This window comes from Chlorocebus sabaeus, chromosome 9 (genome assembly GCF_047675955.1).
Source record: "Chlorocebus sabaeus isolate Y175 chromosome 9, mChlSab1.0.hap1, whole genome shotgun sequence".
NCBI lineage: Eukaryota > Metazoa > Chordata > Mammalia > Primates > Cercopithecidae > Chlorocebus > Chlorocebus sabaeus.
Genome location: NC_132912.1, coordinates 79,912,662 through 79,938,446, shown reverse-complemented (window position 1 = coordinate 79,938,446; position 25,785 = coordinate 79,912,662). Strand labels below are relative to the sequence as shown.

Genomic DNA, 25,785 nt, shown 5'->3' with positions numbered 1-25,785 from the left:
AAATACAAAAAAAAAATAGCTGGGTGTGGTGGCGGGCACCTGTAATCCCAGCGACTTGGGAGACTGAGGCAGGAAAATCGCTTGAAACTGGAAGGCAGAGGTTGCAGTGAGCCGAGATTGTGCCACTGCACTCTAGCCTGGGCAATAAGAACAAAACTCCATCTCGAATAATAATAATAATAATAATAATAATAATAATAATAATGACTCATCAATTATAAAACACTAACATAAATACATTTCAAATGTCAGAGTAAAATATAGTCATAGGACTCATTAAGGATCATTAATCATCATGATTCCTTCAATGTCATGTTGAAAAGCAATAACTAGAGGGGGTACAAAATATTGGGAATTAAAGATGCTTAACTATGATGAAAGGACAGAAGCAAAGTGATTCCTTATTCATTCAAAAGCATGGGGTAAGGAGAATGAAGAGAGATTGGTTAACAGGTTCAAATATACAGTTAGAAGGATAAGGCCGGGCGCGGTGGCTCACGCCTGTAATCCCAGCACTTTGGGAGGCCGAGGAGGGCGGATCACAAGGTCAGGAGATCGAGACCATGGTGAAACCCCGTCTCTACTAAAAAATAGAAAAAAATTAGCCGGGCGCAGTGGCGGGCGCCTGTAGTCCCAGCTACTGGGGAGGCTGAGGTAGGAGAATGGCGTGAACCCGGGAGGCGGAGCTTGCAGTGAGCCGAGATTGCGCCACTGCACTCCAGCCTGGGCGACAGAGCGAGACTCCGTCTCAAAAAAAAAAAAAAAAAAAAAGAAGGATAAGTGCTAGTGTTCTTTAGCACAGTAGAGTAACTACAGTTAACAATAATTTATATTTCAAAACAGCTAAAAGAGAAGACTTGAAATGTTCCCAATACAAACAAATGATAAATTCTTGTGTTGATGGATATCCTAAACAGCCGGACTTGATCACCACATAGTCTATGTATGTATCAAAATACCACATGTATCACATATGTACAATTATTATGTATCAATTTTAAAACTTTTTTTAAGAATCTGAGGGTTAAGTGACTTTGTTATCAGGTCTGCTCATACCTGAGAACAGGTTCCCGGAGCAGAGGGTGGCCAAGACCAGGTGCCCTTGAGTAGAATGGAACAGTTACAGTTCAGAGAAAGAACATCAGCAGTGTTCATAAATAACCTAGATCAAAGAAACAGCAATATTCTAATCATCGTGTTCTTTCAAAGAACTGACTGACCACAATTTAGTGAGACACACTGACTGTGAGGCAGTCAACTGGAGAAGGAAGTAAGACCAGAAAAAGAACTATATGTATTTATAGTTATATGGTGGTAAGAACATATTACTTTTTTCTAGATTTAAATCAGTACATGCTACTGCCCAGAGATATTAGTCTTACAATATATTATGTCATTTAAAGGTTTAACATTTATCAAAAGAAAAATCTTTGGTTTAGAGGCTGCAGAGATAAAACTTAAAAAAAAAAAAAACTGGTTTTAAGTAAGTCATTCAGTTTTCCTACTCAAATAAGCAGCTTACAAGGTTGCAACCTTACCATTCCAGTTTTCAAAGAAATAAGTATATTGGAAATATCTGAACTCCTTAGATGTGCAAATAGTTATGGAAGATTTAAAATTATTTATGAACGATAAAAGCACTGGCTTTTTCACTGAAGCATTAAGTTTGATCTCCAGAGACTCTCAAATTCCAAGCTGTTTTTCAAAACCTCACCTCGAGACTGAATCCCAAACTAATCCTTTCTCAACTACCAAAAAAAAAAGAAAAAGAAAAAGAAAAAGAAAGAAAAACCATCACCACACTGCTAGCTTTTTTTTTTTTTTTTTTTTTTTTTACATGATACTCCTTTCAAATGCTAGATCCTGCTAGACTTCTACTGGTCCTTTGTCACAGAAGTCCAAATTCCATCCCAGCTGCCCAAATCCGCTCAGACTGCCCTACTTACTAACAGTACTTTGCCACACTAAGTTAGGGAAGAAATGGAAATGAGGCCGTTATCTGTAAGCTGGTGATTTTACCCTCACAGATGGAGAACAAATGATATAAAGCACAGACTGAAAAAAAGGCACGGTAACTTTAGAATAATTTTCTTACATTCCATGTACACAAAGGCAATGATAAAAGCTCTAAGAGTTAGCTTGAATATTTCAAAACCATAACAGAAATTGCATTTTAAAATTTATTAACGTTGCTGAATCCAACAAGAAAATACATTGATAGGGTTTTTGTGAGAATTCAATTGTCAGCTTAGTAAAATAGGATATCATATACTGACTGTTGTATTGGCTTTAACATAGGAAAAAGGGGAAAAACAAATGATTACTTAAGAAACAATTTACTGAGCAAGGCTTCAAAACATTTGGGTCAGGAGAATAAAAATAAGAGAGTTTGGCATAGCTTTTAAGAACCACAAAAGCCATAAGTCTAGATAAGATTATATGTATATAAGCAAAATACAAGGCTTACCTTAGTATATAGACACAATATGACTTCCTTTTCCTTGGAATTAAGAAAATATTTAATTTATAAAATGCTTCAAAAATTATTTACTATATTACATGAAATATTATTCCTAAATAAAATCTACAAAGGCTATTACAGATCATGTTAACAGACCACTAGCAAACATTTATTTTATTCTGCTTTAGTCAACATTTATATGTTATAGTACTCATTTATAGATTATTGAATATTAAGACAAAAATAAGGAGATGACTAAGACCTCACAGTTTCAGAAACAAAATATTTGGAGGTGAATTAATGCAGTTCTGTAACTTTTTTCTATAATGTTCAGAGACTCAGAAGAAAATAAAGACATACACCAACCATAAGCTTAACCCAATGCTCAGACTTGGACTTGGAAGTAAGTTAACTGGGAAGAGTCTAAGATTGGGTTTTAAAGGGTTGAATGGCTGATCACAGAAAACAGGTTGAACTGAAAAGCAAGGGTGGAGATCACATAGCAAAGGTATTTGATGAACAAGAAAGATGCTTGGTAAAGAGAATGCTCAGGGTGGAGACAGCACAGTGGCCTCAGCCTGGTGAATAGTTAAAACATGGGTCTCTGGATTATACAATCCGGGAGGGCAATGATCTGACCAAGGGCCACAGACTGCATATGAATGCCAAATACCAAAAATGCTGCATGGACAAGGCAGGCAAAGAGCTTAGTCTGAGAAATACTCTGGTAATGTATAATTAGGGCGTGAGTGGTAGTGAGATACTGTTACAGTAAGTAGTTAAGCAGACATAAGCAGGGCAGGAGAGGGCCCCCCTCCCACCAGGAATGTCAGACTATGTTCAGGCGGTTGTTAAACAGTTTCTCTAAAATAATAATTGGTCGCAAACTGACCCCAAGAAAAGGCAATCTCCCAATAGATAGAAAACACCTGAAGCTGGTGATTAGCAGCTTTCCATTAAGATTTCAGGAGTTGAGTGAGTGGGCTCAAAAATGCCCACTACAAGGCAAAATGGCAGTTTAACCAGTATATGATCTTCTTCTGGGAATGGTAAGGAATGGTAAGGAAAAAATGCCTCAAACGAGCATGTGCACAACTCAGTAAACACACTGCGTATGTGCCCTTCTCAAGTGCTGGCAGACCACTGTGCGTGTGGATAGCCTGCCCCAAGAAAGAATCAGGGAAGAAGAAATGCAAACCTAGGAACCATGCCAATGTATAAAAACTCCACGTTAAGGGTTGGACAGGGCACTTGAATCTCTCAAGTCGTCCACTTGGCCCTCTTCCAAGTGTACTTTACTTCCTTTCATTCCTGCTCTAAAACTTTTAAATAAGCTTTCACTCTTGCTCTAAAATTACCCTTGGGGCCCAGATGGTGGCTCATGCATGTAATCCCAGCACTTTGGGAGACTGAGGTGGGCGGATCACTTGAGGTCAGGAGTTCAAGACCAGCCTGGTCAACATGGTGAAACCTCTCTCTGCTAAAAATACAAAAATTAGTCAGGCGTGGTGAAGGGCACCTGTAGTCCCGGCTACTCAGGAGATGAGGAGATGGAGGCACAAGAATCGCTTAAACCCAGGAGGCAGAGGTTGTAGTGAGCCTAGAGCATGCAACTGAACTCCAGCCTGGGAGACATAGCAAGGCTCTGTCTCAGGAAGGAAGGAAGGAAGGAAGGAAGGAAGGAAGGAAGGAAGGAAGGAAGGAAGGAAGGAAGGAAGGAAGGAAGGAAGGAAGGAAGAAAGAGAGAAAGAGAGAGAGAGAGAGAGAGAGAGAAAGAATTTTAAATGCCAAACCACCGTGTGACTCCATTTACATGTCTTGATGGTGCCTCAAACTCAGCATGACCAAAACTGAATTTATCTTCCCTGTTGATAAGACAGCAGGGTGCAGTGGTTAAGAATCTGGGTCTTGGACGAGTCTGCCTGGTTTGACTTCTGGCTCTACCAATTTCTGGCTACGTGGGGAGGTTGTTAATCTCTGCATGCCTCAGTTTCTTCAACTATAAAATAGGAAAAAATACCAGTAACTATCTCATAAGGTCACTGTGAACAGTTAACAAGATAGTATCTATAAATCACTTAGAACACTGCCTGGTACACATGAAGTGCTTTATATAGGAAGTAAATAATAATATTTTTCCTCTTCACTTGGGACTCTCTGACTCAGGGGAAAGTTAACCAAGTGAAAACCTGAACATTATGTTCAACTTCTCCCTCTCCTCTACTTTCCAAGTCCAAGTCCTGACAGTTCTACTTCCTAAGTATTTCTTGAAGATATTCGTATCTCCCCATTTCTACTATTCTGTTGAAGTTAGGGCTCTCATCATCTTGTTTCCAAATCTTGACCTCCTCCCACCTACTTTTCAGACAATAATCAGAGTACAAATCTTATCATGTGGCAAAGTCCTTAAATTCCTTCAGTGGTTTCCCACTGCCCTCAGGTCCAAGTCCAAAACCATTAACATGACTAGCAAGGCATTTCCTCAGGTGCCCTTGCTAATGTTTCCATCTCAATTCTTACCACCTCCCACATGGGCGCAGGTTGAACTTTCAGTTTTTGGAGAACATCATGATCTCTTGCATCTCCTAGATTTTGCAAACATCATTGTCTCTGGAACACTCTTCTCCCCGCTCTTCACCTGGCTAAATCTGAATCATCCTTCATTCTCAATGTACAGTTCCAAGCAGTCTTCCCTTCCTATCCAGCCCCACCAGTCTCGGGTGCCCCCACTACACCTTCCAATAGTATCCTATGTGGCTACATTCATTGCTTACACCACCATAGTACAGGTATCCCCAGTCAACTGTAAATTCCACAAAAGCAGAGACAAGAACTGTCTTGTACACTAGTATGTCTCCAGTGCAGGGCAGACTGGTTCCGACTTGGACATGGAAGTAGGTTACTATGGGATTGAGTATATATATATTAAGACCTTGATAATGATGATGGGAGAAAGACAGAGAAAGGACAAGGATCTAGAAAATGTCCCTAAAAAATAACTATCAGCTGGACACAGTGGCTCACGCCTGTAATCCCAGAGCTTTTGGACACCAGGGCAGGAGAATCACCTGAGGCCAGGAGTTCAAGACCAGACTGGACAATATAGCAAGACTCCATCTCTACAAAAAATGAAAAATTAGCTGGGCATGATGGTACCTGTGGTCTTAGCTACTTAGGAGGCTGAGGCGAGAGGATTGCTTGAGCCCAGAAGTTCAAGACTGCAGCAAGCTATGATCATGCCTCTGCAATCCAGCCTGGATGACAGAGGAAGACTCTGTCTCTTAAAAAAAACAAAATAATTATTAGCACTCCCATGTTCTAAATGAGAAAACGGAGGCTTAGACAGCTTAAATAACTTGTCCAAGGTCAAAGTCACACAGCCAGATTCTAGAAGCCACATTACTAACACCAATCCATGCTGTTTTCCAGTGGAAGGCACACGCAACACCAAATCGGACACCCTGGGCTCTAATCCTGATTCTGCCACTTGATACCTGTTGATTTAAAACAAGGAACAACTTCTCCAAGCCTCTTTTTTTTTTTTTTTCCACATCAGTGTGATGTTATGATAGATATTGGATTTTGGCCCGGTTCCTGGCTCCTGACTCCCATTGCCCTTGTTACAGTCTTTTTTTTATAATATTGGGTGTGTTAGGCTTCAGGTGCAGGCCTCTTACCTTCTCCTGCCCTCCTTTCCGCTGCCCCAAGGAAGGACTCCACTCTTCCCTGCCTTTCTGACTGAGGGTCTTAAGACCCTTCCGGGTTAGGGTCCTACCCCATACTCTGAGGGAAGGAATGTTGATGTCCTGAAGCTTCCATGAAAACCCAAGAGAACTGTATTGAGAGAGTTTCCAGACAGCTAGACACGTGGAGGTTCCTGGAGAATGGTGTGCTGGGGGAGGGCATAGAAGCTCTGTGTCCCATACCTGGCCCTATGCATGTTTCCATCTGTACCTTTCATAATGTCCTTTATAATAAACCAGTAAACATAGGTAAATGTTTCCCTGAGTCCTGTGAGCTGCTCTAGCAAATTAATTGAACCCAAAGAAGGGTTCATGGGAATCCCAACTTGAAGCCAGTTGCTCAGAAGTTCCAGAGGCCCTGACTTTCAACTGTGGGGGAAGAAAGGGGTGGTCTTGTGGGACTAAACCCTCAACCTATGGGACCTGACACCATCTCCAGGTAGACAGTGTCAGAACTGAATTGAAGGACACCAGCTGGTGTCCAGGCTTGGTGTACGAGGAAGAACCCCCACATCTTTGGTCACAGAAGTATTCTCTGTTGATGACTGCTGTGGGGGTCTGAGAGCAGAGAAAACTCATGGTTTGACAAAGTTTCTGCCTACACATCAGTTAAACTGTTATCACCACATCTGTTTAGTAAGGTTATTAACATAACATAAGGGACAACTGATGATTTCTGGCCTTTAGAAATTGTTCAGTAAGTGCTGAAACTATCCCACAATATCTGGTACAGTTATCAACTCTGAGCATGCATGGGGCTTTTTGGAAGAAACAGAATAGTAAAATAAGTCAAATCCATGCTACCAAACTTCATAATTAATGGGGGACTGACTGCAGCCATATCACTCTCTAACACAGGGTGTAGTACTTTGTCGTTATCCCCAAAAAGGAAGCCGAACTAGAAACATGATTATGAATTTCACTTTGAAGATACTTCACAAGTGGGTTTCCTTTTAGAAACAAGGTTTGCCTTCTTCCATATCCATTCTAAAAGTCAGTTTGCTCAAAATTTAGAGACAGTAAAATCCACCTGATTGCTCTCCTTTTATATTTTTCTAAACTCTCTTACTCTCCTTTCTTCAGTTTCCTTTCTTCAGAAAACAAGCATCAGCCTTGTTTTCCAAATTAGCATCGAGTTTCAGAGAATTTAATTTGCCAAACCAGAACTACATCTAGGTCTTCAATTCTCATGTCAATGTTCCTGCCCATACCTGGCAACCACATAGATGCATTTCTTTTAATTAAGAAAGGTAGGCATGCAGGAAGAACAGAAGGATTGAAGGACAGACAGATGGACAGACGGACAGATAGAAGGAAGGAAGAAAGGTAGGTTTACTTCAGATAAACTTACTCTTTAAAACTCATGGAAATACCATCATTCTCTAAGAATGCTTTTAAGCTATGTGCCCTTAATTTTTGCTTATGTGTTTGTTTAGTCAATGTGAACCAAAAGAATTATATCAAACGATTATACGGGGTCAAAATAGGTGGGCAATCATGGATGAAGCAAGAAAAGTATTAACATTAAATAAAGAAAAAATGAATAATAATTCTCTTGGAAGGGAGGGAGAAGCAGTTTGACATCTATGATAATCCTTAGTAGTGATTAGGGGCGCGCGGGCAGGGGGCCGGGTCTGTCGCGTGGAGCTGCCTGACGATCACCGATCACCGATCACCGTTAGGGCAGTCTGGCGTGCGGCGCCCACCTGGCGCTCAGGCCTCCGCCACCGCCCACGCCTCCCTGGTGCCAGCGAACGGGTATCAGCGCACCTCACCAAGGGCTGAGAGATATAATGAGTGAAGGGGAGGGAAGGATGGTTAGTCAGTCTTATAGCTGGATAACCTACAAAGAGAAGTTCTAAAGCAAGAAGAGGAAAATTTGGACATTTATTTGCAGCTGGAAATGGGGAACTGACTATCAGACCAGACTTCTATCCTGTCCAGCCTGCCTTCATTTCAGTCCTTCCACATTGTTATGCTGGGTTTGGACTGTGCTGGAAAGACAACTGTCTTATACAGGCTGCAGTTCAATGAATTTGTAAATACTGTACCTACCAAAGCATTTAACACTGAGAAAATTAAGGTAACCCTGGGAAATTCTAAAACGGTCACTTTTCACTTCTGGGATGTAGATGTCAGGAGAAATTCCACACATGCCACTGTGGAAGTCATATACCAGATTGCACAGATGGCATTGTATTTCTTGTGGTCTCTGTTGATAACGAAAGGATGGAAGAAGCCAAAACTGAGCTTCACAAAATAACTAGGATATCAGAAAATCAAGGAGTCCCTGTACTGATAGTCGCTAATAAACAAGACTTGAGGAACTCACTATCTCCTTCAGAAATTGAGAAATTGTTAGCAATGGGTGAACTGAGCTCATCAGCTCCTTGGCATTTGCAGCCTACCTGTGCAATCACAGGAGATGACCTAAAGGAAGGACTTGAGAAACTACATGATATGATCATTAAAAGATTAAATGTGGCAACAGAAAAAGAAAAGATGAATATCAATACCTATTATATCTGTGTGGAGGAGGTCTTCTCTGGTCTGATTTTGACAAATAGAAGAGTGTCTACAGCGTGGTTTGCCTGTCTGCCCGCCTGGATGCTATTAAAGCTTTGTTTTGTTGAACAATCAGATGCCCAACTCTGTTGCCTTGTGGAGGATGAGTAAATGCAGTGCTTCTTAAAGTGGTCCCTTCTCCCTGACCCACAAATCTTTTGGTACTAGCATTTGGGGAAGCCAAGCAAGGATAGGAAATTGACCAGAACACAGGTGTAGAAATTTGACCTGAAGTTAGTGAAACAAAACATTAAAGAATGAAAAAATAAATGTGGACATGGTTTTTAATGCCCCTCCTCAGTTATTAGAAAATGCTCACTAAAGTTCTGGACTGAGAATGTGTTTTAAATCATTTAGATTTTTCTTGGCAGGACTGTTCAAAGCCCTAATGGAGAAATGCAGCTGCCTCATCCACTTAGGCCCTAGCTGCCTTCAAAATAACTCAAAGGAAGTTCTAGCATCTTGAGGAATGGTCATGCAAACCACAGTCATAAATATATTGTTTATATTTTTCCTTAATGCAGAAAATCAGGAAGAGTGCTTTTCAGGCAGAACATCTACTCTGTTCATAATGCATAATGGCCAAACACCCTTTCAAAAACCCATGTAAAAGACAAGATGGCCAACAATATTTGATGTCCAAATGCTTTTATTTACCTTGATAAAAGAAAGACCTTGTAAACGTACCAACATTAGTCTACAAAACCTTAAAGTGTAGTCAAATTACTAGCCTTTGCTGAAGATTTACAACATGTTTATTATATAGAAATAACCTACACTCATGAAGAGAAGACTGGCAAAACATCAGCTAATCTAAAAAACATTGGCAATACACTTCAGAATGGATAATATTTGTAATTGAAAAAAGGCAATGGAAAACAAGAATCTAGAATGATGACCTTGGGAATTAAAAGCAGGACTAGACAAGCTATGAAAGAGACTGAGGATTCATTTCCATAAGGTGATAGTTGGAACTGTGAATGCTAGCAAGATCTACGAAGAAGAAAATGTAAAGAACAGAGGACTTTTAATGAAGATGACAAGTTCACCAATTAAGTGCATCTGCTCCAAACACAGAAGAATGGGAAGTAATATATAAACACATAAATAGAATAAGAAAAAATACAGAACAAAGTAATAGAGCAACCCTAGCTATAAATATTTTTAAAAAGTTATTAGTAAAACATTTTTTATGTGTCAGTTCTCCCCAAAATTGATCTATAAACTCAATTCCAATTAAAGTCAAAATCGTATTTTTTATGCAAATTGACAAACTGGTATCAATTTTTTTAGAAGGCCAAGAATAGCTAAGATAATTTTAAATAAGTGTGCATGGAGGTGCACTATGAGACATCAGGAGTGTTTACAAACCTTAGTATTGAAGATAATAGGTAAAACATGAAGAGTCTTACAGGAAAGAAAATGAGTGAAGAATATAATTAGGCATTTTATAAAAGAGGAAATTGAAATAACATTAAATATATTAAAAGTTGTTCAATCTCATTTTAAATTAGGAAAATGTAGCAAATTAAAGCCACAATGAGATTCGTTTCACAACCAAAAATTGATAAAATTTTAGAAATCTCATTGTTTCAAGTGGTAAAAGAATATAAAGAAATGTCATCTCTTACCCTGCTTGTGGCATTTGGAGTGGAAGGAAGCTATAAAATTCATTAGTACTAATATTTTGCAGAACAATCTGGCAATATCTTGTAAAGTTAATGATGTACATATATTTTACATAACAAATACTTGTATAGTATTTTCTATGTGCCAGGAACTATTAAAAGTTTTTTATAAATATTAACTCATTTAAGCCTCCTAACAACTGTAGGTATTATTATCTTTTTACTTTTAATTGTGGTGTAATCTTAGGCCTCATGTACATAATATTAAATTAATCATTATCCTTTGTTCATCACATAGTCTCTTCATAGGTCCATTTTTGAACCACATGAACTTATTACTTTGTTAATTATGTTACAGATGTAACAAGCACCCATAAACTTAGTATCCAATAGGAATGCTAGGATCTTCACAACAACCCACATCTACCCATATACAATCATGCATCCTCCAAAATAGTGTAAAGTGTAACAATGTTTCAGTGAATGATTGACCACATATATGATCATGGTCCCACGAGATTATAAATATGATATTTTTACTGTATCATTTCTATGTTTAGATACACAAATACATCCATTGTGTTATATTTGCCTACAGTATTCAGTACAGTAACATGCTGTACACTTACAGCCTAGGAGCTATAGGCTATAGTCTAGGTGTGTAGTTGACTCTATCATCTAGGTTTGTGTAAACTCATTCTATAATGTTTGCACAAGGATGAAATCTCCTGATGACACATTCTTCAGAACATATCCCTGCCATTAAGCAACACATGACTATATGTATCACAGTCAATCTCCCCTCAATAGTTTATTAATATTTATACTACAACCTAGGAAATGAAAATATTTGGAAACCATATCCGATAAGGGATTTAATCTCCAAAATATATAAGAAGCTGTTACAACTCAATAGCAAAAAACAAACAAAAACCTAGGAACCTGATTTTACGATGGGCTAAGGGCTTGAACAAGCATTTCTCCAAAGACATACAGATGGTCAACAGGCATACAAAAAAAATCCTCAGCATCACTAATCATTAGGGAAATTCAAATCAAAACCACAAGGAGATATCGGCTCACATGCATTAACAAGCACACACATACACAACAAGCATTGGTGAGGATGTGGAGAAACTGATGCCCTTGCACAGTATTGGTCACAATATGAAATAGCACGGCAGCTACGGAAAACAGTTAAGGAGGTTCCTCAAAAAATTAAAAATAGAACTACCATATGAACCAGTAATCACACTTCTGGGTATTTATCCAAAAGAATTGGAATCAGGATCTTGAAGAGATACTAACATTATCAGTTCCATGTTCACTGCAACACTATTCACAATAGCAAAGATGTGGTTATATAATTTAAATGTCCATTCACAGATAAATAAAGACAATGTGGTATATACATAGAATGGAATACCATTTAGCCTTAAAAGAGGAAGTTCTGCAATATGCAACAACATGAATGGGCCTGGAGGATGTTATGCTAAGTGAAATAACCCAGTCACAGAGAGAGAAACATTTCATGATTCCACTTACATGAGGTACCTAATATAGTGAAATTCATAGAATCAAAGAGTGAAATTGTGATTTCTAGGGGTTGGGAGCAGAGGAAAATGAACAATTACTACCTTTTTTTTTTTTTAGACCTCTCCTCACCCAGGCTTGAGTGCAGTGGTGTGGTCTTGGCTCACTGCAACCTCTGCCTTCACAGGTTCAAGTGATTCTTATGCCTCAGCCTTCCCAGCAGCTGAGATTGCAGGCACATGCCACCACATCTGCTAATTTTTTGTATTTTAGTAGAGACAGGGTTTTGCCATGTTGGCCAGGCTGGTCTCAAACTCCTGGCCTCAAGTGATCCACCCGCCTTGGCCTCCCAAAGTGCTGGGATTACAGGCATGAGCCATCATGCCTGGCCCAGAATTACTATTTAATTAACATAAAATTTCAGTTACGTAAAATGAATAAGTTAGATCTGCCATACATTGTACTTATAATCAATACTCTTGTTGTACACTCAAAAAATTGTTGAGGATAGATATCATGCTAAGTGTTCTTACCACAATAAAAAGTTTAAAATTGATATAGCTAGATTTTATTTCTGTCAGCTGCTATATAATATTCCACTTTGTGAATATACCATAATATAAATGAGGAAAGTAAAGCAAGAGGGATTAAGTCACTTGCCCAAGGCAAGGCAGCTATTAAGATATAAAATCAGGCTGGGCGCAGTGGTTCACGCCTGTAATCCCAGCACTTTGGGAGGCCGAGGCGGGTGGATCACGAGGTCAGGAGATTGAGACCATCCCGACTAACACATTGAAACCCCGTCTCTACTAAAAATACAAAATGTTAGCCAGGTGTGTTGGCATGCACCTGTAGTCCCAGCTACTCGGAGGCTGAGGCAGGAGAATCACTTGAAACCGGGAGGCGGACGTTGCAGTGAGCTGAGATCGCGCCATTGCAGTCCAGCCTGGGTGACAGAGTGAGACTCTGTCTCAAAAAAAAAAAGATAAAATTAGTATTTGAACCTAGAAAATACTTTCAGTATCCCTGTTTTACCCACTATGTAATGCTGACTTTGTTTCTAAAGTAATGGGATGGAAACAAATAAAATGTTTGTCAACAGAGAATGAATGCCTACATAGAGGTATATTTGGCTAGGAATGGTGGGTCACACCTATAATCTTAGCGCTTTGGGAGGCCAAGGCAGGAGGAATGCTTGAGTCAAGGAGTTTGACACCAGCCCTGGAAACAGAGCGAGACTGTAACTCCACAAAAAATAAAAAATTAGCCAGATGTGGTGGCACATGCCTATAGTCCCAGCTACTTGGGAGGCTGAGGTAGGTGGATCACTTGAGCCTGGGAGGTCGAGGGTGCAGTGAGCTGTGGTCGTGCCACTAGAGTGCAGCCTGAGCAACCGAGTGGGACCCTGTCTCAAAAATAAATAAGTAAACAAACAAATAGATAAATAAAGATGTATTTTTCAAATGAAATCACTTACAGCAGTTAAAAATGAATGAACCGGCTGGGCATGGTGGCTCAGGCCTGTAATCCCAGCACTTTGAGAGGCTGAGGTGGGCGGATCACTTTGAGATCAGTCTGGCTAACATGGCAAAATCCCGACTCTACTAAAACTACAAAAATTAGCCAGATGTGGTGTCAGGTGCCTGTAATCCAAGCTACTAGGGAGGCTGAGGCAGGAGAATTGCTTGAACCCAGGAGGTGGAAGTTGCAGTGAGCCAAGATCATGCCATCATTGCACTCCAGCCTGGGTGACAGAGCAAGACTCCATCACAAAAAAAAAAAAAAAAAAAAATTAACTAGAGCCATTCATTTTGTAATTTACATTTATATGGATTTTTAGATTTATATACATAAACTTCAAAATTATATTGAGGGAAAAAAGGGCACAAAATTTTATGTATAGTATAAACACAGTTATATGATGTTTGAAACATATTAAATACAAAACAATATGCCACATTTTTTATGGATGCAAACATGCCATTGTAGTATACAAACATGCTTGAGAATAGCAAATATTAACTTTAAGGTAGTATCCTGGGCATGTAATGAGAAAGAAATCAGATTAGAAAGCAGTAAAAACTAGGATAAATAGTATTTAAATAATTTATTTCTTAAGAAATATCTGAGGATCATTCCAAGATGGCTGAATAGGAACTGCTCCGGTCTACAGGTCCCAGCGTGACCAAGGCAGAAGATGGGTGATTTCTCCATTTCCAACTGAAGTACCTGGTTCATCTCATTGGGACTGGTTGGACAGTGGGTGCAGCCCACATAGGGTGAGCCAAAGCAGGGTAGAGCATCACCTCACCTGGGAAGTACAAGGAGTCGGGGGATTTCCCTTTCCTAGCCAAGGGAAGCTGTGACAGATGGTTCCTGGAAAATCGGGACACTCCTGCCCTAATACTGTGTTTTTCCAACAGTCTTAGCAAATGGTACACCAGGAGATTATATCCTGTGCCTGGCTGAGCAAGTCCCACACCCACGGAGCCTTGCTCACTGCTAGTGCAGCAGTCCGAGATCAAACTCTGAGGCGGCAGCCAGGCTAGGGGAGGGGTGTCTGCCATTGCTGAGCCTTGACTAAGTAAACAAAGCAGCTGGGAAGCTGGAACTGGGTGGAGCCCACTGCAGCTCAATGAGGCCTACCTGCCTCTGTAGACTGCACCTCTGGAGGCAGGGTGTAGCTGAACAAAAGGCAGCAGAAACTTCTGCAGACTTAAACATCCCTGTCTCACAGCTCTGAAGAGAGCAGTGGTTATCCCAGCATGGAGTTTGAGCTCTGAGAACGGACAGACTGCCTCCTCAAGTGGGTCCCTGACCCCAGTGTAGCGTAACTGGGAGATACTTCACAATAGGGGCTGACAGACACCTCATACAGCTGGGTGCCCCTCTGAGACAAAGCATCCAGAGGAAGGATCAGGCAGCAATATTTGCTGTTCTGCAATATTTGCTGTTCTGCAGCCTCCTCTGGTGATACCCAGGCAAACAGGTCTGGGGCGGACCTCCAGCAAACTCCAACAGACGTGCAGCTGAGGGGCCTGTTAGAAGGAAAACTAACAAACAGAAAGGAATAGCATCAACATCAACAAAAAGGACATCCACACCAAAAGCCCATCTGTAGTTCACCATCATCAAAGACCAAAGGTAGATAAAACCACAAAAATGGGGAGAAACCAGAGAAGAAAAGCTGAAAATTCTAAAAACCAGAGCACCTCTTTTCCTCCAAATGATTGCAGTCGTTTGCCAGCAATGGAACAAAGGTGGATGAAGAATGATTTTGATGAGTTAACAGAAGGAGGCTTCAGAAGGTCGGTAATAACAAACTTCTCTGAGCTAAAGAAGGGTGTTCGAACCCATCACAAGGAAGCTAAAAACCTTGAAAAAAGATTAGACAAATGGCTAACTAGAATAAACAGCATAGAGAAGACCTTAAATGACCTGATGGAGCTGAAACACATGGCATGAGAACTATGTGACACATGCACAAGCTTCAGTAGCTGCTTCAATCAAGTAGAAGAAAGGGTATCAGTGAATGAAGATCAAATGAATGAAATGAAGCGAGAAGTTTAGAGAAAAAAGAGTAAAAAGACACAAAAAAAGCCTCCAAGAAATATGGGACTATGTGAAAAGACCAAATCTACGTTTGATTGGTGTACCTGAAAGTGACAGGGAGAATGGAACCAAGTTGGAAAACACTCTGCAGGATATTATCCAGGAGAACCTCCCTAACTGAACAAGGCAGGCCAACATTCAAATTCAGGAAATACAGAGAATACCACAAATATACTCCTCAAGAACAGCAACCCCAAGACACATAACTGTCAGACACACCAAGGTTGAAATGCATGAAAAAATGTAAAGGGCAGCCAGAGAGAAAGGTCGGGTTACCCACAAAGGGAAGCCCATCAGACTAACAGTGGGTCTCTCGGCAGAAACTCTATAAGCCAGTAGAGAGTGGGGGCCAATATTCAGCATTCTTAAAGAAAAGATCTTTCCAACACAGAATTTCATATCCAGCCAAACTAAGCTTCATAAGTGAAGGAGAAATAAAATCCTTTACAGACAAGCAAATGCTGAGAGATTTTGTCACCACCAGGTCTGCCTTACAAGAGCTCCTGAAGGAAGGACTAAACATGGAAAGGAATAACTGGTACCAGCCACCGCAAAAACAGGCCAAATTGTAAAGACCATCAATGCCAGGAAGAAACTGCATCAACTAACGTGCAAAATAACCAGCTAACATCATAATGACAGGATCATATTCACACAAAACAATATTAACCTTAAATGTAAATGGACTAAATGCCCCAATTAAAAGACACAAACTGGCAAATCGGATAAAGAGTCAAGACGCATCAGTGTGCTGTATTCAGGAGACCCATCTCATGTGCAGAGACACATATAGGCTTAAAATAGAGGGATGGCCGGGTGCGGTGGCTCAAGCCTGTAATCCCAGCACTTTGGGAGGCCAAGACGGGTAGATCACAAGGTCAGGAGATTGAGACCATCCTGGCTAACATGGTGAAACCCTGTCTCCACTAAAAAATACAAAAAACTAGCTGGGCGAGGTGGCGGGTGCCTGTAGTCCCAGCTACTCAGGAGGCTGAGGCAGAAGAATGGCATAAACCCGGGAGACGGAGCTTGTAGTGAGCTGAGATCTGGCCACTGCACTCCAGCCCAGGTGACAGAGTAAGACTCCGTGTCAAAAATAAATACATACATACATACATACATACATACATACATAAATAAATAAATAAATAAATAAAATAAAGGGATGGAGGAAGATCTACCATGCAAATGGAAAAAAAAAAAAAAATGCAGGGGTTGCAATCCTAGTCTCTGATAAAACAGACTTTAAGCCATCAAAGATCAAAAGAGATAAAGAAGGCCATTACATAATGGTAACGGGATAAATTCAACCAGAAAAGCTAACTGTCCTAAATATACATGCACCCAATACAGGAGCACCCAGATTCATAAAGTAAGTCCTTAGAGACCTACAAAGAGACTTAGACTTCCACACAATAATAATGGGAGACTTTAACACCACACCATCAACATTAGACAGATCAATGAGACAGAAAGTTAACAAGGATATCCAGGACTTGAACTCAGCTCTACACCAAGCAGACCTAATAGACATCCACAGAACTCTCCACCCCAAATCAATAGAATATACATTCTTCTCAGCACCACATTGCACTTATTCCAAAATTGACCACATAGTTGGAAGTAAAACACTCCTCAGCGAATGTAAAAAACAAGAAATCACAACAAACTGTCTCTCAGACCACAGGGCAATCAAATTAGAACTCAGGATTAAGAAACTTACTCAAAATGCACAACTACATGGAAACTGAACAACCCACTCCTGAATGACTACTGGGTAAATAACGAAATGAAGGCAGAAATAAAGATGTTCTTTGAAACCAATGAGAACAAAGACACAACATACCAGAATCTCTGGGACACATTTAAAGCAGTGTGCACAGGGAAATTTATAGCACTAAATGCCCACAAGAGAAAGCAGGAAAGATATAAAATCGACACCCTAACATCACAATTAAAAGAACTAGAGAAGCAAGAGCAAACAAATTCAAAAGCTAGCAGAAGGCAAGAAATAACTAATATCAGAGCAGAACTGAAGGAGACAGAGACACAAAAAAACTCTTCAAAAAATCAAGGAATTCAGGAGTTGATTTTTTGAAAAAATCAACAAAATTGATAGACTGCTAGCAAGATTAATAAAGAATAAAAGAGAAAAGAATCAAATAGACACAATAAAAAATGATAAAGGGATTATCACCACCAATCCCACAGAAATACAAAGTACCATCAGAGAATACTATAAACACCTCTATGCAAATAAACTAGAAAATCTAGAAGAAATGGATAAATTCCTGGACACATAGACCCTCACAAGACTAAACCAGGAAGAAGTTGAATCCCTGAATACACCAATAACAGGCCCCAAAATTGAGGCAATAATTAACAGCCTACCAACCAAAAAAGGTCCATTACCAAACGGATTCATAGCTGAATTCTACCAGAGGTACAAAGAGGAGCTGATACCATTCCTTCTGAAATTATTCCAATCAATAGAAAAAGAGGGAATTCCCGCTAACTCATTTTATGAGGCCATCATCATCCTGACACCGAAGCCTGGTAGAGGCACAACAACAACAACAAAAAATAATTTTAGACCAATATCCCTGATGAACATCAATGCAAAAATCCTCAATAAAATACTGGCAAACCAAATCCAACAGCACATCAAAAAGCTTATCCACCATGATCAAGTTGGTTTCATCCCTGGGATGCAAGGCTGGTTCAACCTATGCAAATCAATAAATGTAATCCATCACATAAACAGAACCACAGACAAAAACCACATGATTATCTCAATAGATGCAGAAAAGGCCTTCAACAAAATTCAACAGCCCTTCATGCTAAAAACGCTCAATAAACTAGGTATTGATGGGATGTATCTCAAAATAATAAGAGCTATTTATGACAAACCCATAGCCAATATCATACTGAATGGGGAAAAACTGGAAGCATTCCCTTTGAAAACTGGCACAAGACAGGGATGCCCTCTCTTACCAGTCCTATTCAACATAGGGTTGGAAGTTCTGGCCAGGGAAATCAGGCAAGAGAAAGAAATAAAGGGTATTCGATTAGGAAAATAGGAAGTCAAATTGTCTCTGTTTGCAGTTGACATGATTGTATATTTAGAAAACCCCATCATCTCAGCCCAAAATCTCCTTAAGCTGATAAGCCACTTCAGCAAAGTCTCAGGAAACAAAATCAGTGTGCAAAAATCACAAGCATTCCTATACACCAAGAACAGACAGAGAGCCAAATCTTGAGTGAACTCCCATTCACAATTGCTTCAAAGAGAATAAAATATGTAGGAGTCCAACTTACAAGGGATGTGAAGGACCTCTTCAAGGAGAACTACAAACCACTACTCAACAAAATAAAAGAGGACACAAACAAATGGAAGAACATTCCATGCTCATGGATAGGAAGAATCAATATTATGAAAATGGCCATACTTCCCAAGGTAATTTATAGATTAAGTGCCATCCCCATCAAGCTACCAATGACTTTCTTCACAGAATTGGAAAAAAACTACTTCAAAGTTCATATGGAACCAAAAAAGAGTCTGCATTGCCACAACAATCCTAAACCAAAAGAACAAAGCTGGAGGCATCACGCTACCTGACTTCAAACTATACTACAAGGCTACAGTAACCAAAACAGCATGGTACTGGTAACAAAACAGAGGTATAGACAAATGGAACAGAACAGAGGCCTCAGAAATAACACCACACATCTACAACCATCTGACCTTTGACAAACCTGACAAAAAAAAGAAATGGGGAAAGGATTCCCTGTTTAACAAATGGTGCTGGGAAAACTGCCTAGCCATATGTAGAAAGCTGAAACTGGATCCCTTCCTTACACGTACACAAAAATTAATTCAAGATGGATTAAAGACTTAAATGTTAGACCTAAAACCATAAAAACCCTAGAAGTAAACCTAGGTAATACCATTCAGGACATAGGCATGCACAAGGACTTCATGACTAAAACATCAAAAGCAACGGCAACAAAAGCCAAAATAGACAAATGGGATCTAATTAAACTAAAGAGCTTCTGCATGGCAAAAGAAACTACCACCAGAGTGAACGGCAACCTACAGAATGGGAGAAAATTTTTACAATCTACCCATCTGACAAAGGGCTAATATCCAAAATCTAAAAAGAACTTAAACCAATTTACAAGAAAAAATCAAACAACCCTATCAAAAAGGGGGCAAAGCGTATGAACAGACACTTCACAAAAGAAGACATTTATGCAGCCAACAGACACATGAAAAAATGCTCATCGTCACTGGTCATAAGAGAAATCCAAATCAAAACCACAATGAGATACCATCTCACACCAGTTAGAATGGCGATCATTAAAAAGTCAGGAAACAACAGGTGCTGAAGAGGATGTGGAGAAATAGGAACTCTTTTATGCTGTTGGCGGGAGTGTAATCTAGTTCAACCATTGTGAAAGACAGTGTGGCAATTCCTCAAAGATCTAGAACTAGAAATACCATTTGACCCAGCCATCTCATTACTGGGTATATATACCCAAAGGAGTATAAATCATGCTACTGTAAAGACACATGCACACGTATGTTTATTGTGGCACTATTTACAATAGCAAAGACTTGAAACCAACCCAAATGTCCATCAGTGATAGACTGGATTAAGAAAATGTGGCACATATACACCATGGAATACTATGCAGCCATAAAAAAGGATGAATTCATGTCCTTTGATGGATGAAGCTGGAAACCATCATTCTGAGCAAACTATTGCAAGGACAGAAAACCAAACACCTTATGTTCTCACTTATAGGTGGGAATTGAACAATGAGAACACTTGGATACAGGGCGGGGAACATCACACACCAGGGCCTATTGTGGGGTGAGGAGATGGGGGAGGGGATAGCATTAGAATAAATACCTAATATAAATGACAAGTTAATGGGTGCAGCACACCAACATGGCGCATGTATACATATGTAACAAACCTGCACGTTGTGCACATGTACCCTAGAACTTAAAGTATAATAATAATCAAATTAATTAATTAATTAAAATTTAAATTTAAAAAAAGAAGTATCATAATGGAGCAATTATGGCCAGAAAAGAGTAAGATTTTTGAAAGCTGACTGGTACATTCACCAATGCTCATTATATTACCCACTACAATTTTATATATTAGAAAAACTTAAGAGGATATTTTTAAAGGAAAATGAGTTAGTTGTGTGATATGTACTAGTCACAACCCATCATAATAATTAAGGTAGGTATATTATACAGACCTGAACTGTGGACTGATTTTACAGGTTGGATTTTTTTTTCTAGAAATCACCTCCCGCAAGGAGATAATCATTGCTCCAATGTAAGACTCATAGTATCTCTGTCTCTCAAAATTCGCAATTCATATTTCTTTTAAAAACCTGAAATAATGTATAAGGAAGTCCAAAGTAGTTCTTATTTTTACTAATAATTACAGAAAATAATATAATTTATTGAATTTTTTATAACAGGCAATGATTTTTTAAAATTTAATACTTTTATGTTTTAGAAAACTTAATACTTTCATACTTTTATGAAACATAAAATAAATTTTTTCCCAAACATTTCTTTTTTTTCAAAAAAAGAAATGAAGATTTTGTTGTGATTCTAACTAGCTGGTGCTTAAGCATTTTTAAAATATGCCTACTGGACAAATCCAGGGCTGCTGCCACCACTGTCTCCCAAAACTCTGGTAAAAATAACCAAAAAATAGTTAATATAGCCTACCAACCATGTATGACCTACCACCTCCTTTGAGTGATTTAACCAAGAGCTACACACTCAGAAGTCTTCAGAATCCAGGCAGGAAAACGTAAATGTGTGAAGCTTTGGGGCTACAGCATCAGTAGCAGCTATTATTGAGTGTTTCTGCCCCCAAGAAAAGACATTGCGAATTCTAATTTTATTTAAATATCATACTGGGCTATCACACAACCTGTAGGTTAAAACTGCCCATAGACCACTATTTTCTAACTCCTGGATTAAACCCATACAGATTTTCTTCACCATAAAGAACTCTATTAATAACTTCACCAAACAAGTCAATTGTGTGTGTGTGTTTATTTCTTTTTTCTTTTTAGTGCTATACAGTCAATTTATGGCATCTACCCACAGATCTGTTAGGTCAAAATCAACTCTCCTACACTCCATGGCAAGTCTCCCCATCTTTTATATTTCTTGACACATAGAGAAAACACTGGGTACTGTGCTCAGTAGTTGGGTGACAGGATCATTCATACCCCAAACCCTAGCATCATGCAATATATCCAGGTAACAAACATGTACCCCCGAATCTAAATAAAAGTTGCAAGAAAAAAAGAAAAGAAAAGAAAATACTACTTGAAATCGTACTCTAGGTGAGTAGAAAAGGTTGCTCAGTGCTGTAGGCAAATTACCAGCTCTGAGACTGAGAGGATCAATATCTCTGAAACCCATTCACGAGGGTTCTTATGAGGATTAAAGAACCAATGTAAAGCATTTAGAATCGTACCAGGCACACAGAGAAGATCCACTAAATGTTTGCCACTTTTCACTTACTTAAACTAATGGCAAGTCAAAGGTAATTTCTTAAAGGACATTTTGCCCTACAGAGGGGAGCCTCTGCTGCTTACAAAAGGTAAGGTGAGATGACCTTTTTCCCAGCCAAAATATAGGTCTGGATCCTTGACCTTTTATTATAAAAGGTCACTTAAACCTCTTGCATGACTAACAGATTACTTTTCTAACACAGCAATACCAAATACAGTATCTGCATTTTAATTCCTAACCCTAGGCCTTCATCTGCTCTCCTCTTTCCCTCAAGAGCTGAGCTGAGGTTTTTTTTAAATATTTAAGAATGAATAATTTAAGGCTGTGGTTCTGAAAAGTTTTCTGCCAAAGCACATGCATCCTTATACACATGTACCTGCATCACGAACTCATTTCCACCAGGAAAAGAGTTCATTCCTATCTCTTGAACCCAGTAGGAGTGGTTATCAAGAATAGATAGCCTTAGCTCGTAAGGAATATGCCAAGTAGCCCTCTATTCCTCATCACTAGCTAAATTCAAGCCATCATCAAGTAGACTGACCAAAGCTATATGAACCACATTATTTAAGATCCAAATAGGTGTTATGGGACAGAATTAAAATCCAATGTGTGTTAAGGGATTTTGTTGTTTGTTTTGAGTGACCAACCATGTATCATCTTGCATAAAACATTCTTGTGAAGACAATATCAAATCTCTGAGCAGTGTTCCTACATAAGCAATACTGGCATACGTTTTACAGAGCACAGGAGCTCTGCCTCTACTGACCCCCAGCTGCTGTACATCTTGTTGTTCGACAAGACCAATGTAGCCCAAGGTATTGGCCCTTCTGTCATAGGCTGCCTCAAATGAGGATCTTCAAACTGGGAGCTACTAGGTGTAACCCACAAGGTTCAGGATGACAAATCTGAGCATAGGTATTTCTGTATACCTATTTCTAGGTTCTCAATTTCCATTTCTAGTTTTTCCTAAAACCGGTCTGTTAAGAATATATGGAAGTGTCACACATTCTTCTCCTCTTCTCATAATTCCTGTCTGCCCAATTCACCCACAAAAGCGCAAACCTCATTCCTACTCTGAATTTTTCTAGGGTTCATGGCCTCAGGGGTATAACAACCACTGGGACTCCAAATAAAGGGACAATTCAAATTTTACTGCAGTCAACTTAATAAGGTAAAATCAGAAAGAAATCAGACATCTGATTAGCCAATCCTTTTGCAAGTCAGGTGATTTCCAATTCTCTGCTTTGAATAAAGCAGAAGGAGGGCAAAATTCAGGTGTTAGCTGATTGTTAAAAGTGATTTTTGGCCGGGCGCGGTGGCTCAAGCCTGTAATCCCAGCACTTTGGGAGGCCGAGACGGGCGGATCACGAGGTCAGGAGATCCAGACCATCCTGGCTAACACAGTGAAACCCCGTCTCTACTAAAAAATACAAAACACCAGCCGGGCGAGGTGGCGGTGCCTGTAGTCCCAGCTACTCCGTAGGCTGAGACAGGAGAATGGCGGGAACCCGGGAGGCGGAGCTTGCAGTGAGCTGAGATCCGGCCACTGCACTCCAGCCTGGGCGGCAGAGGAAGACTCCGTCTCAAAAAAAAAAAAAATAATAAAAAATAAAAAAAAAATAAAAAAGTGATTTTTGATAACAGATTGTTGTGTGGTTTTTGTCATATGATACGGAAGCAGGTCAAAGAATTGAATGACACAAAAAAATTATTTTATGACCACTTATTATACATGTGATCTAGGCTTCTTAAGATTATAGTAATAAAAACAAACAGGAAAAGAATTGATGAACCCTGTTTTACTCAAGTAATAATATTCAAAGAAAACATGTAAAAAGTCTCACCCATCTCTTTAAGAAATACACTTCCAATAAAATTTTACTTATTAAAAACATACAATAATGATCAAATCTTTTAATATATTTGTGCTACTTATATAAACTTTATACTGTTAATTATAATAGAAATTTGAAACCAATAAAAAAATTCTTAGCACTTAAAGCCTATGGTCATAGAAAAATTTTAAACAATTATTTAAAATTAATATAAATGTTTATTACCAAGAAGTATAATACAGTGACAAATTTTTTTAAATTAAGCATAAAAATGTATATAATTAAGATGTAATTCCATACAGGAAGAGGAAGGAAAAACACATTTAAGGAGAGAAGAAAACGTAAAAGTTGACTCTTAAAGATCTTAGTTCATATATTGTTTAATGATGACCAGAGGTCTTAAATTGTTAAGTTATTTTAATTTCATTGGATAAATTTTAAATAATGATGTAATGGTATCATTTTAAAATAACATTTAACATAAACAGGAAATCACGCCATTTACAACTGTTTAAATTCATGGTAAAATGTTAGATGTCACCTAAAAAATGTACAAAGAGGCAAATAGTTTTTCAAAATTCTTTTAGGGGATGTAAAGATCCCACTGGCTTAGAAGCTCATATAAATGTTGTAATTAACTGTAGACACTTCCAGCATACATTTCTATACCATCATCTCTCTTTACCATACTCACTCCTCTCCCAGTCAGCCTTTGGGGATTTTTGATTGTTTTTGGTTTTGCTTTTAGTGGGCTAGGGTAGAGAGCCTTTTGCTTCCTAAAGACACATGCATTAAAAATAACTTGAAATAAACTACAAAAGATACACTAGATATCAATGGCCTAGATAATTCCAATACAGATAAATATAACTTATAAAGCAATAATTCTCAATTTTCCTACTTAATACAGTAAGTTTTATGAGATGTCTTAAGAATTAAAGTGTTCACATAATTTAAAATGCCTAAAACTTAAACAAGAAAGTAATATAAAACACACTTTAAGGACAGAAAAGTATACAAACTGGAAATTCTTTAAAGTCTTTATTAATTTGTAGCAACCCCTGTAAAAATATTATTTTTCCCCTGGAATTAGACATCAATTCTGAAGTTGATTTGGAAAAATAAACATATAATAAGCCAGGGAAACCCTGCAAAAGAAGGTGAGGCAGAAGTGGCCAGTTGTACAAGATACTAAAACATATTATAAAGTATCTAATATTAAAACAGTCTGGTATTGAAACAATAATAGGCAGACAAAGCAAGCAAAATATAAAATCCAGAATTACTTCTAATTACAAATGCAAATTTAATATTTGATAAAGATAGGATTTCACTTCAGAGAGGTAACATTTTAGCAAATGAATAGAAAGAATATAAATTAGACCCATTCCTCATATCATATGCTAAGATAAATTCAAAATGAATCAGAGATTTAAATGTAAATATGGAAGCCATCTAAACACTAGAAGATAACCTGAATGAGTTCTTCTATAATCAAGGAATGAGGAAAACTTTTCTAATTAAGATCCAGAACCTAAAAACAATAAGATAAAGAGATAAATTTGAATAGTAAAAATAAAAATTTATGTGGCAAGCAGAATCATAAGCAAAGTAAAATAAATGACAAGCTGGTAAAAATATGATTTGCATTACAAATGAAGAGAGTTTTTGTCATACATAAATGATTTCTAGAACAATAGAGAAAAAAGATATTTTTAAATGGTCTAGAGAAATAAACAATTGACTGAAAAAAATTGCTCTAACAATTGACCTAAAAAAAAGGTTTAACATTTCTCATAAGAGAAATGAAAAGGAAAACTGTCAATATATGATAATTTTACTCATT

General features: G+C 38.6%; 1 protein-coding gene and 1 pseudogene across 8 annotated transcripts in view; one reads left to right on the top strand and one right to left on the bottom strand.

Annotated features, from left to right (window-relative positions):
• The window catches only part of ANK3 (ankyrin 3), a 703,328-nt gene that overhangs the window by 645,063 nt on the left and 32,480 nt on the right, over positions 1-25,785 (bottom strand). The window lies entirely within an intron of this gene.
• On the top strand, positions 8,108-10,203 carry LOC140712406 (ADP-ribosylation factor-like protein 4A; annotated as a pseudogene).